Source organism: Carlito syrichta, unplaced genomic scaffold, assembly GCF_000164805.1.
Source record: "Carlito syrichta isolate Samal-C Ts95f unplaced genomic scaffold, Tarsius_syrichta-2.0.1 Scaffold303335, whole genome shotgun sequence".
Lineage (NCBI taxonomy): Eukaryota > Metazoa > Chordata > Mammalia > Primates > Tarsiidae > Carlito > Carlito syrichta.
In genome coordinates this window covers 163,915-181,333 of record NW_007247431.1, presented here as the reverse complement: position 1 = coordinate 181,333, position 17,419 = coordinate 163,915, and the positions used below count along the sequence as shown (strand labels likewise).

Genomic DNA, 17,419 nt, shown 5'->3' with positions numbered 1-17,419 from the left:
CAACGCAGCCATAAAAAAGAACAAAATCATGAATTTTGCAGCAACCTGGATGGAACTAGAGTCTGTAATACTGAGTGACCTCTCACAGAAACAAAGATCTGAGTATCACATGTTCTCACTCATATAGTGGACCTTGAACATATATCATAATACTATAAGAAAAGGATTGACAGTGGCGGAAAACCATGGGGGGGGGTAGGGGGGAAGGGAGGTGGGATTAATGGTGGTCAATATCTGTCTGGGGACAGGGAGATACCCCTTATCAACAAGAGTGCCTGAACAATACATATTTGTATACCTAACCCTTAACTGTACCCCACAATTTTAAAATATGTTTACAAAACAAAACAAAAAAACCAATCAGTTACACTGATGTACCTTTTCTTTTCTCCTTTTAATTTCTAAAGTTTTAAAGTGAATTTGATATTTAGCTGACAGCTATATAGGTTGAATGTCTTCATTCATCACTGGAACAGTTATGGAAAGAAAACTGCAAGCTTGTGGACGTTCCTTTACTTCAGGTCACTCAACCTATTCTTGTCTCTCTGCAAACCAGCCAAGGGTCCCTGGATGTAAATGGTTTGGGACAGAATTGAAGCCACGAAGCCTGGAGAAAACGCAGTATTTGCCTTTTGGATCGAAAAAGATTAAAACAACGCAGTGCTGATAAGGATGTGGCAAATTAAGCAAATTGTTAAGAATATAAAATTAGTAGAACCATTCTACATAGCAATTTGGTAATGTTTATTAAAAATATAAAAAAGTGTAAATCCATTGCTGAAAATATACTCTTAATACTAAACTTTCACTACTTTCTACCAGCACCTGCACTCACATACACTGCCTTCTGTAAAGCTAGTCCGTCAACATATCCAACTAGCTCCCAGTTCTTCTTATGTGCTTAAAAACTAAGCACCCACAATTTTCCCCTTTCTCTATTATGCAATCTTTTTTTGCTGCTAGATCATTCTCATCAGAATACAAGTCATGCTATTATCTCTTTCACAAAACAAAACTTTCGCTTGGTTTTACTTACCCAGCTATTGTTTTTCTCTGTGACAAAATTCAATTCACTGTCTTCACTTCTCTTCTCATTCTCTTTTATGCCCACTCTACTGAAAGTACTCTTTTCAAGTTTACAAATGGCCTTCCTGTTGCTAAATATAATGGTTGACTCTCACTCTTCATGTAACTTGACTCACCAGTAGCTTTTGACATAGGCAACCACCTCATCTTCCAAGACACATTTTCCTGATTTTCTTTTACTTCAGTGTTTGTTCTTTCTCACTCTTCTTCACTGGTTCCTCCTCTTCTTCCTTCCCTCCTAACACTGGACTACACGAGAACTTAAACCTAAGTCTTCTATATTTATACTCTTCTCCCACCCCCTGTAATCTTACCCTAGTTCTGCAGCTCTGAATACCATCTAAGAGTCAATGGGCTCCCTAGACCTATTTTCCAAACTCCAGACTCATATATCCAAATCCATATTCAACATCTCTACTTGGACATCTAATCAACATTTCAAGTTCAACATAACTAAAATGGAACTTTCGATTCCTCCCACCCATCTCAGCCTTCCTTCCCTCTCAGTTGTTGACAGTTCCTTCTTTCCAGTTGTTTATGCCCAAATCCCTTGACTACATTATTTTTCTCCTACTATACATTTAATCCTTTAAGAAATGTGTTTTGCTTTACCTTCAAAACATAACCAGTATCCAGTCATTTCTCACCAGCTCCACTGCTTGCTCAAGACCAGTATCAAACCTTGCCTGAATTATTGCAATATTGCCTTATCTAATTTTCTTGCTTATACCTTTAATCCTCTATAATCTTCCTTATTATGGCAGCCAGAATGATCTTTTTAAAACTTAAGTCATAGCATATCATACTCGGGCTCAAAATGTTTTAAAAGTCCTCTATTTGACTTAAGTTTATGTCAAAGTCCTGATAGTGGTCTACAAGCCACATATACATTGCTCTTGTTATTATTCTCCTTTTTGTTCACTCTGCTCCAGCCATTGACCTCCTTGCTGTTGTTCAGAGAAGATGCTATTTCCTCAGCCTGAAATGGTTTCTGAGACAGTCACATGACTGGAACTCATATACTGGAAGTGTGTGTTGGCGGGTAGTGGCAAGTTCCTGGCCATCATAGCCTCGACCTGCTGGGCTCAGGGGATCCTCCTGCCTCAGCCTTCCAGGTAGCTGGAAGTACAGGACGTATCACCACACCTGGCTAATTGTTTGATTTATTGTAAAGATGAAGTCTCGCCAAGTTTCCCAGGCTGGTCTCGAACCTGAGGGTTAAGGCAATCCTCTCAACTCGCCCTCCCAAAGTGCTGGGATTATAGGCATAAGCCACCAAGCCCAGCCTAAAAGTTATCTTTTCAATGAGGCCTACCTCGAACATTCTAATAATACAACATGTTCCTAATGCCTGGTACTTTTAAAAAAGACATTATTACTATTTGTTTAAAAGCAGTTTTAGGATCACGGCAAAACTAAGAGAAAGGTATAGAGATTTCCATATACCACTCGCCTCCACACGTACAGCTTCCCTCATCAACATCCCCCGCTAGAATGGCACATTTGTTATGACTGATGTCCATTTATCCACTCACCTATTAAAGAAAATTAGTTTTGGCAATTGAGAATAAAGCTGCTGTAAATATCTGTATGTATGTTTTTTATACATGCAGTGGTACGCTTACAGCTACCAGAGCCTCGACCTGCTCAGGCGATCCTTCCGCCTCAGCCTTTGTAGCTGGAACTACAGGCATGTGCCACCCCATTCAGATACTTTTTAAGTTTATTGTAGAGACGAGATCTCGCCACATTGCCCAGGCTGGTCTCGAATGCCTGGGCTCAGGTAATTCTCCTGCCTCTGCCTCCCAATATGCTGGGATTATAGAAGTGAGCCAACATGCCTGGCCTGTATGCATGTTTTTATGTGAACATTAGTTTTCTTTTTCATTTGAAAACTTGTTTTTATTTTTATTTTGTTGTACAGAGCTGGAATTTGCTCCTAGCAGAGGTTGACATTTTTTCTACTACTCTACTTTATCTCAATTAAACTTTAAAAAATTTTCAGGCCAGGCACGGTGGCTCAAGCCTGTAATCCTAGCACTTTGGGAGGCTGAGGAGAGAGGATTGCCTGAGGCTGTGGGTTAGAGACCAGAGTGGGCAACATGATGAGACCCTGTCTCTATAAAAAAAAAAAAAAAAAAAAAGCTGGGCATGGTAGCATGTGGCTGTAGTTATGGCTACTTGGAAGGCTCAGTCAGAAGGATCACTGGACCCCAGCAGGTCGATGCTAGGGGTGTCATGAGGGTGCCACTGTACTCCAGCCAGGGTGACAGTGTGGGACTCCAACTAAAAAAAAAGAAAAGAAAAGAAAAAAAAAAGGTTTAATTAAAAAATTGTTTTCAAACACCAATAGGAGGTATGTGGAAAAGAGATTGGGGGTGACATTAAGGTTTCTTTTCTTTTCTTTTTTTTTTTGAGTCCGAGTCTTCCTCTGCCACCCAGGCTAGAAAGCAGTGGCACACTCATGGTCACTGAAGTCTCGACCTGCTGGGCTCGGGTGATCCTTCTGTCTCCATCTTCCAAATAGCTGGAACTACAGGCACACGCCACCACGCCTGGCTAATTAAAAAAAAAAATGTATTGTAGAGATGAGGTCTCACCAAGTTGCCCAGGCTGATCTTGAACCTGTGGGCTCAGGTAATCCTTTTACCTTGGCCTCCCAAAGTGCTGGGATTATAGGCGTGAGCCACCGCACCTGGCCTTTTCTTTTTCCTTGTGTAAATTTGATTATTTTAAAGATGTGGGCACAATTCAGGATTAGGTACATAGGTGGTCTTCAGACAGGTAAAATTTTAGCCTCCCGGTCCCCACTTCACCTGGTTTGAAACCAGGTAACCTTATTGATGTTATGTGCCCAACCTCCTCCCTCCCCTGGCAGTTTCCCGCTACTGCCAATCCTTATAGTATTATGATAAATGTTCACTGTTTGCGTATGAGTGAGAGCAGTTCTTTGTTTCTGTGATAGATTGTTGAATATGATAGATTTTAAATTCATTCAAGTTACTGCGAAGTTCATAATTTTGTCCTTATTTATGGCCGTGTAATATTCTATCATGTATCAGTACCAATTTTTAAAATCCAGTCCACTTTCAGTGGGCAGCACAGTTAGTTCCATGTTTTCGCTATTGTGAATAGTGCTGCAATATACATGCATGTGCAGGTAACTTTTTTGTATGATTTGAGTTCCTCTGGGAATATTTCCAGAAGGGGGATTGCTGGGTCATGTGGAAGGTCAATTTTTATAACTTTTAGGAATTGCCACACTGTTTTCCACAGAGGTGTACCAGTTTACACTCCCAACAACAGCATAGAAGCATTCCTTTTTCCCTGTATCCTCTCCAGCATCTGTTGTTTTTTGCTATTGATGATGGCCATCCTAACTGGAGTTAGGTGTATCTCAGTGTGGTTTTAATTTGCATTTCTTTGATGATTAGTGAGGCTGAGCAATTTTTCACATTATCTGAAAATGCCCATGAAATAAGAGATAAGATAGACAAGTGGGACCTCATTAAACTCAAAAGCTTCTGCAAAGCAAAAGAAAACATCAAGAGAGCAAGAAGACAGCCCAAAGAATGGGAAAAAACATTTGCCAACTGTATATCTGACAAAGGCCTAACATCCAGGATCTACAAGGAACTCAAAGATGCCGAAAGGAAAAAAAATAAACAGCCTTGTTAAAAAGTGGGCAAAAATATATGAAAAGACACTTCTCAAGACATATGAGCAGCCAACATAAGTTTTCACCTCTCTTGGGTAAATACCAAGGAGCACAATTACTAGATCATACAGTAAAAGCATGTTTAGTTCTGTTAAAAAAAAAAAAAAAAAAAAAAAGGCAATCTGCCCTTTAAAGTAGCTGTACCATTCTGCATTCCCATCAGCAATGAGTGAGTTTCTGTTGCTTCACTTCCTGGGACTTAGATACCCCTTATCCTGACCTACTTTCTTTATTTTTCATAGCACTTATTATCTTCTAACTACTAGTTTTTTTTTTAAAATTTTTGGTTTGCTTACTGATGTATCCAAAGAGCCTGGAATCATACCTATTATTCACAATACAAATTTGTTGAATGAATAAAACTCATTCATATTTATGAATGAATAAAAGTTGAATGTGGGAAGTTACTGACTGAAACACTCTGTGTGATAACGAAAAAAATAGATGCTCAGCAATAAATTATTAATTAAATAAGTTATAACATGAACATAAAATGGAATACTTTGCAGCTGTTTACAGAGATGAGGTAGATTTATATATATTAACATGAAGCAATGGCCATAATATAAGTAAAAAACAAATTACTCAATAGCAAGAATACTGTCATATCATCTTTGGAAAAATACATGCATGCATGCATAAAAAGTACAGAAGGGCACACACACTACATTTTAATAATGATTACCTCTGGATAATGGGGGATTTTCCCTTTTTATTTCCTACAGCCTACCATTGCTAGATTCCACCCCCCTCCCAAGTGTGTTATTGTATAATTTAAAAAAAAAAAAAGCAAAAAAAGGTATTTCTATTTTGGAAGAAAAAAGATGGGAAAGAAAATGATGGGCACAGAAAAACAATGATAGAAAATGATGTGACAGTACAAGAGGACCTCAGGCTATATCTTTATGGTGGTTCCATGCTGCTGGGGTGACATACCTTCCTTAATTTTATGGCAAAATCAGTAACAAAGAATTTCAGCACTGATGTAATTCAGTTTCAGAACTCTCAGAGTTAATGTAGCCCAATAATTTAATTATATATTTAAGTATGCTTTACTTCTTTTTTGAATACAATATTTCATACGAGTTATTTTACGAGGATGACACCAAAAGCCTCATAATTATCTTTTGGAGGATGGGCGCCTTATAGTACAGGCTTCCCCTGCTAGGTAAGTGTACCACTAGCATTGTTGTGACAGGATGTGTTCGGCTTCACTGACTTTCTTTTTGTAGATTCTTTCAATGCGTTTGGGTATTTCATGATGGGTGATTTATGAGCCCACCAGTCCATAGCATGCTGAGAGTTCAGCAGTTTTTGACCAAAAATGGAATAATTCCCATGCCCCACCCTCCCTATTCACCTGATCTTGCCTGAGTGACTTTTTTTTTTGGTTTCCTCGGATAAAAAAAGACCTTAAAGGGAAACGTTTTGCCAGTGTGGAAGAGGTGAAACAAAAAATGGCAGAAGTACTAAAAGGCATAAAAACTGATGAGTTCAAAAACTATTTTGGGCAGTGAAAAAATACGTTTTAAAATAATTTTTTATAAATAAATTGTTTTTTTAAATGTCCTTTTCCAATAAGCATATCAATGGATATCAAAATGCTAAAAACATTAACTCACAATTCCAACATTTCAAACTATTTCAATTTTTCTGTATAGGAAAATTAGATTATTTCCTTGGAAGAAAAACAAATATACAAGTTTATAAAGGATATTGACATTTTGTGATTCTTGCTTTTCCATGAAGCCATCCAAAATTCTTATTCTTTCAATTGTCACCATGTATATAGAAGCTGTATGTTCTCTAGAGCATAGGTAAAATTTGAATTCTACTTTTACACATAATTATATATAAGTATTTCTCATAAGTCAGCTAATCTTTATATATGTGTATATATGTATATATACACACACACACACATATATATATACTTTTTTTTTTTGAGTTAGCGTATCATTCTGTTCCCAGACTAGAGTGCAGTGGCAGTGGCACAGTCACGGCTCTCACAGCCACAACATGCTGGGCTAAGGTGAGCCTTCCACTTCAATCTTCCAAGTAGCTGGAACTACAGGCACCGCTATGCCTGGGTGATTTTTTGATTTAGTGTAGAGATGAGGTCTTGCCAAGTTGCCCAGGCTGGTTTCAAAACCCTGGGCTCAGGCAAGCCTCTTGTCTCTGCCTCCCAAAGTGCTGGAATTACAAGTGTAAGCTACTGAGCCTGGCCTTAAAATGTAATTTTTAATGGCTGCAAATTATCTCACTGAACTGATGTATCCTTCTTAAGCATTTTGCTACTTGAAGTGTTTTCTAGTTTTTCACAAATATGAATAATGTAACATAAAAGATCTTTAAATGTAGTTAGCTGTCCTCTATCTTTAGATTATTTCCTTAGAAGAAAAATAGATGGATTGCCTGAGCCAGTGGGTTTGAGACCCAGCTGGGCAACTTGGCGAGACCTCAACTCTACATTAAATCAAAAATCAGCCGGGCGTGGTAGCATGTGCCTGTAGTTCCAGCTACTTGGAAGGCTGAGGCGGAAGGATCGCCGGAGCCCAGCAGATCGAGGCGGCGGTGGCTGGGAGCGGCCACTGCACTCCAGTCTGGGCGACAGAGTGAGACTCCAACTCAAAAGAAAAATAGAAATACAAGTTTATAAAGGGTATGGACATTTTTGTGATTCTTGCTTTTCCATGGAGTCATACCAAATAACTGAAAAAAGGAAAATGAGTAATTCCCAGTATTTAAAGCTTAAAGAGGTTTTTGTTCATCTTATACACACACACATACACTTATATATATTTATATATATGTTGTAATTCCTTACTATATGTATTTTCTTATTAGTGAAAGCAATTTTAATTAAACGTATAATTAGTAGCTGTCAGTATAACTTTTTCTCCCTTCCTTTCCCCCTCCCTCCCATGCCCCCCACCCTTTCTCTCTTTCGTCTTTTGAGTCTGAGTCTCATTCTGCTGCCCATGCTGGAGTGTAGTGGCATGCTTACGGACATTGCAACCATGACCTGCTGGACTCAGGTAATCCTTCCACCTTCCAAGTAGCTGGAACTACAGGTGTGTGCCACCACATATGGCTAATTTTTTGATTTAGTGTAGAAATAAGGTCTCCCCAAGTTGCCCAGGCTCGTCTTGAACTCCTGGGCTCAGGCAATCCTCTTGCCTCTGCCTCCCAAAGTGCTGGGATTACAGACATGAGCCACTGTGCCCGGCCTTTTTCATTTGATTATGTAGTCTCTCAGTCAGACACAAACACTTTTTAAGTGATCTCTTACACAAATAATAAAATTAGATGTTGGACTAAGTCTTTGTCCCAGATTGAATATTAACAACAACAACAACAAAACTGTGAATTGAAGATGGCAATGATTATATGCATAGCTTTAGAGTAGTATTTGGTAGAAATAATTTTATAAATTCTATAAATCTGGTACAAATAATTCTCTAAATTCCCAAGAACATGGCCAGGTGCAGTGGCTCACGCCTATAATCCCAGCACTTTGGGAGGTTAAGGTAAGAGGATCCCTTGTATCCAGTAGTTTGAGACCAGACTGGGCAATATAGCGAGACTATGTCTCTATTTTAAAAAAGAACTGCCCAAGAATTGGTATACTTTTCTTTGTGTGGCAAAATAAATTTTGAAAAATCATATCATGTAGGAGGAAATCATGTTGAGATAAGGAAGAAAGAGCAGACATTAATTATTTTTAACACTGTAAGATAATTTAAATGATGAATTCTGTCCCTTTTCCTCCTGCTTTACACAATTGACCTACCATATCGCTATCAAAGTGTTTTTTCAAAACTATAAATATGATGTTACCTTATTTAAAATCATTTAGTACTTAACTTAAGGAAAAAGTTGTAATTCCTTACTTTGACCCAGAAGTGACTTCATACCTGGTCCTCTCTTATCTCTCTAACTTCATTGCCTAAAATTTTCTCACATTAGCTTAAGACATCAGCAATTTTGAAATCCCTGCAGTTTCCTAATAGACCATACTGGTTTTTTATTTACATGCTTTGTAAAAGCTGTTCTCTTTGTAAAATGCCCTTCTCAAACTTCTGGGTCCTATTCTTATTACTCCAAGAAATACTGCCTTCTCTGAACCCTCAGTTTCCCAGTCAGAATCTCTTCTGGGTTCCTATAGCACTCCAAATACTTGTCATGTATAACACAAAGCACAATAGGTCATAATTGTCTGAATCACCTGTCATACACAAGTTCCTTAACGGAACAGGTAAGATTCTTTATGTGTGTGTCTTATCTTCCTATCTGTCACAGCATCAGAAACAGTAAATGCTCAATAAATGTTACCTGCATGGGTGAAGTAATCCATCGAATTCTAAGCACTTCTTCAGCTATCACCCTCAAGGCCTTGCTTTTGTAAGTCAACTGATCCTGGTGTTAGGATCCTCAAGTTGATCATCCTGCTGCCTTCACAAGACTTTTGTCAACTTTACTCATCGCTACTTTGTTTTCACATGTCCCACCCGAGTTGCTGATAAGATTTAAGACCATATCCAAGGTGCCTGGATAATGTGTTCTCAAGAACTGTTATTTCTTGGTGACATTTTATTAAGTCTCTAGTTATTTCAAGACCAATAATTCTTCAGCTCTTGTAGTCATTTACATGTATGTACAGGTATACCTCAGAGATATTTTGAGTTCAGTTTCAGACCACTACAATAAAGCAAATATCCCATTAAAGTGAGTCACACAAATTTTTTTGTTTCCCAGTGTATATAAAAGTTATGTTTACACTGTACTATAATCCATTAATGACATAATGCTTGATGCCTAAAAAAGTATATGCCTTAATTTAAAAACATTTTATTGCTAAAATATGCTAGTGTTTCGCTGAGTCAGTGAGTTGTCATCTTTTTTTTGGTGGAGAGTCTAGCCTCAAAGTTGATGGCTGCTGACTGATCAGGGTAGCGGTTACTGAAGGTTGAGGTGGCTGAGGTAACTTTCTTAAAATAAGACAACAATGAAATTTGCCGCATTGATTGGCTTCCTTTCACAAAAAGCTTCTCTGTAGCATTCGATGCTGTGTGAGATCATCTGACCCACAGAACTTTCAGAACTGGAGTCACTCCTCTTAGCCCTGTTGCTGCTTTATAAACTAAATTTGTGTCATTTCAACACCAATTGTCTATTCTACTACAAGTAGATTCCATCTCAAGAAGCCACTTTCTTTGCTCATCCATAGAAGCAATTCCTCATTCTTTCAAGTTTTATCATGAGACTGTAGCTGTTTAGTCATATCTTCAGGCTCCAGTTCTAATTCTAAGTGTCTTGTTATTTCCATCACACCTGCAGTTACTTCCTATACTGAAATCTTGAGCTCCTCCAAGTCACCCATGAAGGTTAGAACCAACTTCTTCCAAACTCCTGTTAATGTTGATATTTTAATCTTTTCCCATGAATCCTTTCCAGAAGGTTTTACATTTACTTTGCCCAAATCCACCAGAGGAATCACTGTCAATGGCAGCTATAGCCTTACAAAATGTACTTCTTAAATAATAGACTTGAAAGTTAAATTAGTTCTTGATCCATGGGCTGCAGAATGGATGCTATATTAGTAGGTATGAAAACCATATTAATCTCCTTGTACATCTCCATCAAAGCTCTTGGGTGACCAAGTACATAGTCAATGATAAATAACCTTTTGAAATAAAACTTTTTTTTTTCAGACTATATATCTCAACAGTGGGCTTAAAATATTCAGTAGACTGTGCTGTAGAGATGTGTTGCCATCCAGACTTTGTTGTTCCATTTGTAGAGCATCTGCAGAGTAGAGTAAACATAATTCTTAAGGGTCATAGGATTTCTGGAATGGTAAATGAGCATCAGCTTCAACTTCAAGTCGCCAGTTGCATTAGGCCCAAAAAGAGAGTCAGCCTGTTTTTTGAAGCTTTGAAACCAGACTTCAACTTCTCCTCTCTAGCCATGGAAGTCCTAGATGATAGCGTCTTCCAATAGAAGACTGTTTCATCCACACTGGAAATCTGTTGTTTAGTGCAGTCACCTTCATTAGTTGTCATAGCTAGACCCTCAGGATCACTTACTGCAACTCCTCCATCAGCAGTTGCTGCCTCACCTTGCACTTTTATGTTATGGAGATGGCTTCTTTCCTAAAACCTCGGGAACCAACCTCTGCCAGCTTCCAGCTGTTCTTCTGCAGCTTCCTCGCCTCTCTCAGTCTTTGTGGAACTGAAGAGAGTTAGGGCCGTGCTCTGGATTAGGCTTTGGCTTAAGGAAATGTTGTGACTAGCTTGATCCCCAGACCACTAAAGCTTTCTTCATATCAGCAGTGAGGTTGTTTCCCTTTCTTATCATTTGTGTGTTTGCTGGAGCAGCAGTTTTAATTTCCTTCAAGAACTTCTTTGCATTCACAACCTAGCTGACTAGAGCAAGAGACATAACTTTTGACCTATCTTGGCTTTTGAGATGTCTTTCTCACTAAGGTTAATCATTTCTAGCTTTTTATTTAACGTGAGAGATGTGCAACTCTTCTTTTCCCTTGAACACTTATAGGAGACTGTACAGTTATTATTAGCCTAATTTCAATATTGTATGTCAAGGAATAGGGAGGCCCGAGGAAAGGGAGAGAGATGGGAAATGGCTGGTTAGTGGGGCAGTCAGAACACACACATTTAATAATTAAGTTTGCCGTCCTATAAGTGTATGGTGTAATGCCCCCCAAACAATTACAATAGTAACATTAAACTCACTGATCACAGATCACCATAACAGATATAATAATAAAAAAGCTTGAAATATTGGAGGAATTACCAAAATGTGACACAGAGACATGAAGGGAGCTCATGCTAGAGCTGATATACTTGCTCAGTGGTAAGGCTGCCACAAACCTTCAGTTTGTAAAAAATGCAGTTTCTGTAAAGAGCAATAAAATGAGGCATGCCTGTACACAGTCGTTTTAAGAAGTCTTAAAACACTTCTATCAGTACATGCCAGCAATTTTCAAGTTCTTTAAAACATGTTTTAATAGGCTGGGGGCAGTGGCTCAAGCCCGTAATCCCAGCACTTTGGGAGGCTGAGGTGAGGGGATTGCCTGAGCCCATGGGTTTGAGACCAGCCTGGGCAACTTAGCGAAATCTCATCTCTACAATATCTCAAAAAATTAGCCAGGTATGGTAGCATGCACCTGTAGTTCCGTCTACTTGGAAGGCTGAGGCAGAAGGATCGCCTGAGCCCAGCAGATTGATGATGGGGTGGCCGTGAGTGTGTCACTGCACTCTAGCCTGGGCAACGGAGTGAGACTTCAACTAAAAAATAATGTTTTAACAGATGACACCTTTTACAGACAAATCTAGTGTAACTAAATAGCTGGGTGGATCAGGTCAAAATGGCAGTGGGGTCCTCTCTTCCCTTTTTTCTGGGGGTCTCTGTGATACTTTCACAGGCCTCTATGGCTCTGTAAAACTCAGTGTGAAAATCACTGGTCTGTTATCTAGGTTGCAATGAGTAACAGTTGCTTGTACAGCACTTCAAAAATACAATTGATGCATATTATGTTATACCTTAAATATACCTGGAGCATATACTACTTTAAAGAACCCTGATATAAATTCTTATGTACAGTGAATAATCATAGCTTGGTCTATCCATTTTTATACATTGAGCTTTCTTAAATCAGGTGCCTAAGGAAAGAATAAAAGCAGTTCTATTTTGGCCAGTCTTATGAAAATAGTCATTATTTCTCCCTTCTGTGCACTCTTCAACCAACAGATGTCACTAAAGATACCAGAACCCAGAGGCAATGGGAAAGGAAGATTAGACAAATGGAAATCGAGCATAAAAAACATCCAGTTCTTAAAACTGAGAAGTAGGTTTCCAAAGTAATAACATTTATTACACTGCATGTAACATTTTAACCAAAAATTTAAGAAAGAAATGTCTTTTATTAAGTTGCTTAGGCTGAATGGATCATAGCACTAAGTTTTGAAATACATGTTCTTGAAGCAATTTAAAACTCATTAGAAATAATAGGCTTGGGCTTGTAGAAAATGTGGTAAAATTTAATCCCCATCCAAATGTTACCTGGGCTGTACAAACAGGAAATTGTTTTGTGCTACTGTGGCTAACCTCATTGCTGACCCTGAGCTGTAACGGCAAGAGCAGCTGAGAGCTGAAGCAAAATTAAAAACTTACATCAAAGTATATCATGACAGAATGTAGATAAATAAAACAGCATATCAAAAGTATTATTTTTTCTGCCAGTCTAATAGAGCAGTGAGGTGAAGGTACTCCACAAAATGTATAGCAAGTCTGGTGCATTTGGAAATGAGTCCTTTCCCCTCTGCACTGCTCTAATCATTGACTACCCAAAACTGCCCATGAGAGGCTAAGAAGACACCCAGTGAGGTTGAAAACAGAAGGGAACACAGAACGTTCTAGCCTCTTCCCTCCATGGACTTCCCCTCCCTTTATCTTGGCTTACCAAATAAATAAATAATGCTGGTTCTTCTCTGTCCTCCCATTCACTCTTTAACTCACCTTCCAGACTCTTAGACGGCAACCATAGGAGTACCTTCCAATGTGCAGATTAGAATTTCCAGAGGTAAAAGCATGAATAACATAACATTATATAAGGTAAAGACAGACAAATCAGATTGGCTGATGGGGGACAATACAGGAATCATTGGAGGTTAGGAGACATTTCTCTATTATTCTATGTGAAGTGCATGTCAAAGTCACTGGTGACACAGTTGAAGGACATTTTTCTACTGAATTTTTGATTTCCCTTAAGCTTGGGATAGATGTCACCATACTTTAAAGAATAGTGTTTCATCATAAATATCCAAGGTACAATCATCCTGTGTCAACTCCCAAGAGGCAGTAAAAACTATGGAAGTCATAATGGCTTTGGGTGAAATTCCAATTTAACTACTTGCTAGCTGTGTAATATTTGGCAAAATCTTTAACCTTTATGAGTTTCAATTTCGTAACTGGTTTCAAGGTTTTCCATACTTTTCCCAATTGAATTCCCAAAACCATGTTACAAGGTAAGTATTATTTCCTCTTTAACAAGAAACTGAAGAGAGGCTAAGGACCTTAACCAAGGTCATATAACTAATGACTGGCATATAATAATGCCTACCTCGAGGATTCAATAGGGTGATGCATGATAAATGGTCTGATGTAGGAACGTAAGAGTTCATTACAAAACGGAAGCTACCAGAGCCTGACTCTAATCTCTTAGTCCTTTCTTCAGAGAAAGAAAATGCCTTACTGGCTTTTCTTCTCAAGAATGTTTTGAAAATCTTGTCTTTTTTCCCTCTCCCCTCACTTCTACTTTCCTTTCCTTTTCTTCCTCTCCTCTGCCTCCTCTTCCCTCTTCAATGTAATTCTCACATATTTTCATGACTTTTGCTGCAAGGTCTTTGTTTATGCCAGACAACCCAAGAGAGGATTGGATAGCTTTTGGACTAAACACATATTTAGCACTGTTCTATGAGATTCCTTTCAGTGTTACTTGCTGGACATACATTGTGTTCTAGAGAGCCAGTGACGCTGGAAAAGGAAGTAAACTTCTCTTATCAGCCCCAATGCAATAGTAAACATGCCCCCAAAGAAAAATACAGTTAATGGAAAAAAAAAAAAAGAGAGAAAGATCCAGAAACAGGAGCAGAAGCAACACAACTGTAAATGGTAACAGGAATCTAATAATTGCATAGCTAAAGATTGATTAGTTACTAAGAGATTCTTATACATACACTGACATTTCCTTTAAAAAAGTGAAAAAGGTTGGGCTCAGTAGCTCAGCCTGCAATCCCAGCACTTGGGGAGGCCCAAGTGAGTGGATGAGCCCACGGGTTTGAGACCAGCCTGGGCAACTGGGCGAGATCTCGTCTCTACAGTAAATAAAAAATTAGCCGGGCATGAAAGCGTGCCCCTATAGTTCCAGCTACTTGGAAGGCTGAGGCGAAAGGATCACTGGAGCCCAGCAGGTCGACACTGGGGTGGCCGTGAGTGTGCCACTGCATTCCAGCCTGGGCGACAGAGTGAGACTACAACTTAAAAAAAAAAAAATTGAGAAAATAAAAACTCAGCACTGGCTATGGATAGAGGAAGCAGGACAGAGTGATTCAAGCAGGAGGCACTGCTGAACAAAATAATGATATAGGTCAGTGAATCCCTACCCAAAGAAGGCTGGCTTGGTAGGCTATGGGTTCAGGAGAGGCACATGCAGTGAGTATCTATTCCATGAGACTCCTTGTGCCAGGCATTTTAGTCAAAGTAGCTCAATTAACTCTCTTAATCCTAAATAGGCAGGTTGGTCAATAGGTATTTATTATTCCTACTTTTATACATGAGAAAAATAGCCACAAAGAGGTGCAGAATTTTAGCTGGTATTCAGATTTTTTACTCTCCTAAAATGATATTTTTTTCTAAAAGTCATACCGTTTTTGGGAAAAGGTCCAATCTAAGTAATTGAAAGGAATTAAATATACACGAACATATGGCAAACCATATTTAGAAGACTTTAAAAGAAATCAATTTTTACTTCTAGAAGGCAAAGTATTTCTACCTTACATAATTTTAATGTTTATTTCAAACAGGTATACACGTCACAGGTACTGATGAAAATAAGAAAGAGTACAAGTTTACTGTCTTTATATAAGTGCTTTCTGTAGGTTGCATAACACTGAAAGAAATCTCACAGAATAAAGCCAAATCTATGGGCTTCAAAAGCTATCCAATCCCATACTGGGACTGACAAAGACAAAGTCATTGCAGCAAAAGTCCAGAAAACTAACTATGTGAGGATTACACAGGATTACATACACTAAAAATCTCAAATTCTATAAACCAAAATGCAATTAAATTAAATAATCTTTAAATTTTATTTAATAAAGACAGGGTCCTGCTATGTTGACTGGGCTGGTCCTGAACTCCTGGGCTCAAGCAATCTTCCAGCCTTGGCCTTCCAAAGTGCTGGGATTATAAGTGTGAGCTACAGTGTTTGGCCAAACTAAACATTTTTAAATGGAGGTCTAAAATGTATACAGATCAGAGCCCCAGAATGTGTTTTGTGCTTAAGTAAAAACACTTTGGAACACCTGCTACACCTGCTTGTCTCCTTTTTTTTTTTTAATAGGTTTTTACTTTTAAAAAAGTAATATACTTTCTTTTTTTTGAGTCGGAGTCTTACTGTCTCCCAGGCTGGAATGCAGTGGCATGCTCATGGCCACCACACAGCCTCGACCTGCTGTGCTCAGGTGATCCTTCCACCTCAGCCTTCCAAGTAGCTGAAACTACAGGCACATGCCAACTGGCTAATTTTTTGATATACTGTAGAGATGAGGTCTCGCCAAGTTGTCCAGGCTGGTCTTGAACCCGTGGTCTCAGGCAATCCTCTCACCCTAACCTCCCAAAGTACAATGGTGGTTTTTACACACACACACACACACACACACACACACACACACACACACACACTTAAAATAAAGAGCTTTACAAGATTCTATAAAATCTGTTTCTAGGCACTCAAAAAAATATGAGAATCACAGGTAATTTCTAGACCAAATATACTCAGAGTTTGCTGTTGACTTGGGAAAGTAAGAACAGGGAAAAACGAAGATAAGAAAAAGACACAGGGAAGCATCTCTCAGGAAGAAGTACACTGCACAGAGCCCAGCTTAGATGACAGTCAGTCAGTGTGTATCAAATTAGATTATAGAGGTTTTTTTTTTTTTTTTTTTGAGTCAGAGTCTTACTCTGTCGCACAGGCTGGAATGCAGTGGCACACTCATGGCCACCCCAGCGCTGACTTGCTGGACTCTGGCGATTCTTCCGTCTCAGCCTTCTAAGTAGCTGGAACTACAGGAGCACACTACCATGCCAGGCTAATTTTTGATTTATTGTAGAGACAAGGTCTCGCCAAGTTGCCCGGGTTGGCCTCAAACCCACGGGCTCAGGCAATCCACTCCCCTCAGTCTCCCAAAGTGCTGGGATTACAGGCTGAGCCACCAAGCTTGGCCTATAGAGAATTCTTATCTATCATATCCACCTTCCCTGTCTACATAAAGTTCTCAGAGAGTAGAGAATTTCATTGATGAAGCTGTCAGATTTGGCTTCAAATGCAAGTATTAAGGTTTATAGTAGTTGTAAGGTCCAAACTGTAAGCCAAATTCTAAAATTCTTGGACTATAATTGCATAAGACAATCTTTACTACAGAACTCTGCTTTTGGGGTGCAGTGACCAAAAGTTTCCTGTAATAAAATATTTATTGCTCTTTACAAGGATACTTTACCAAAATTCAGTGACATATTGGTCTAAGCATTCCTTGAGCCAAGATAGCAAGCTTCCTGATATAACTTTGAGCAATTTTGAGTATGCCATAACTTTTCAATATTCTATCTAGTATATTTCCTTTATCCACTGACACTGCAATTTTATCCAAAAGAAATTCATCAGGTTGGTCAGGCATGATTTGCAGTCAAAGGCATTCTGCTTACTTCTCCTGATGCCAATATGATAGCTACCTGGTTTTTCACACTTCTATTACCTACTTCATAAATTCACACAGATATGAATGTTCAAAAGAACAAAATAACTAACATCTT

The 17,419-nt window shown here is 38.7% G+C and overlaps 1 protein-coding gene across 1 annotated transcript in view; it reads right to left on the bottom strand.

The window, feature by feature from the left end:
• LOC103260770 (ran-binding protein 17) overlaps nt 1-17,419 on the bottom strand; it is a gene marked incomplete at its 3' end in the record, with an annotated part of 71,652 nt that overhangs the window by 9,890 nt on the left and 44,343 nt on the right. The window lies entirely within an intron of this gene.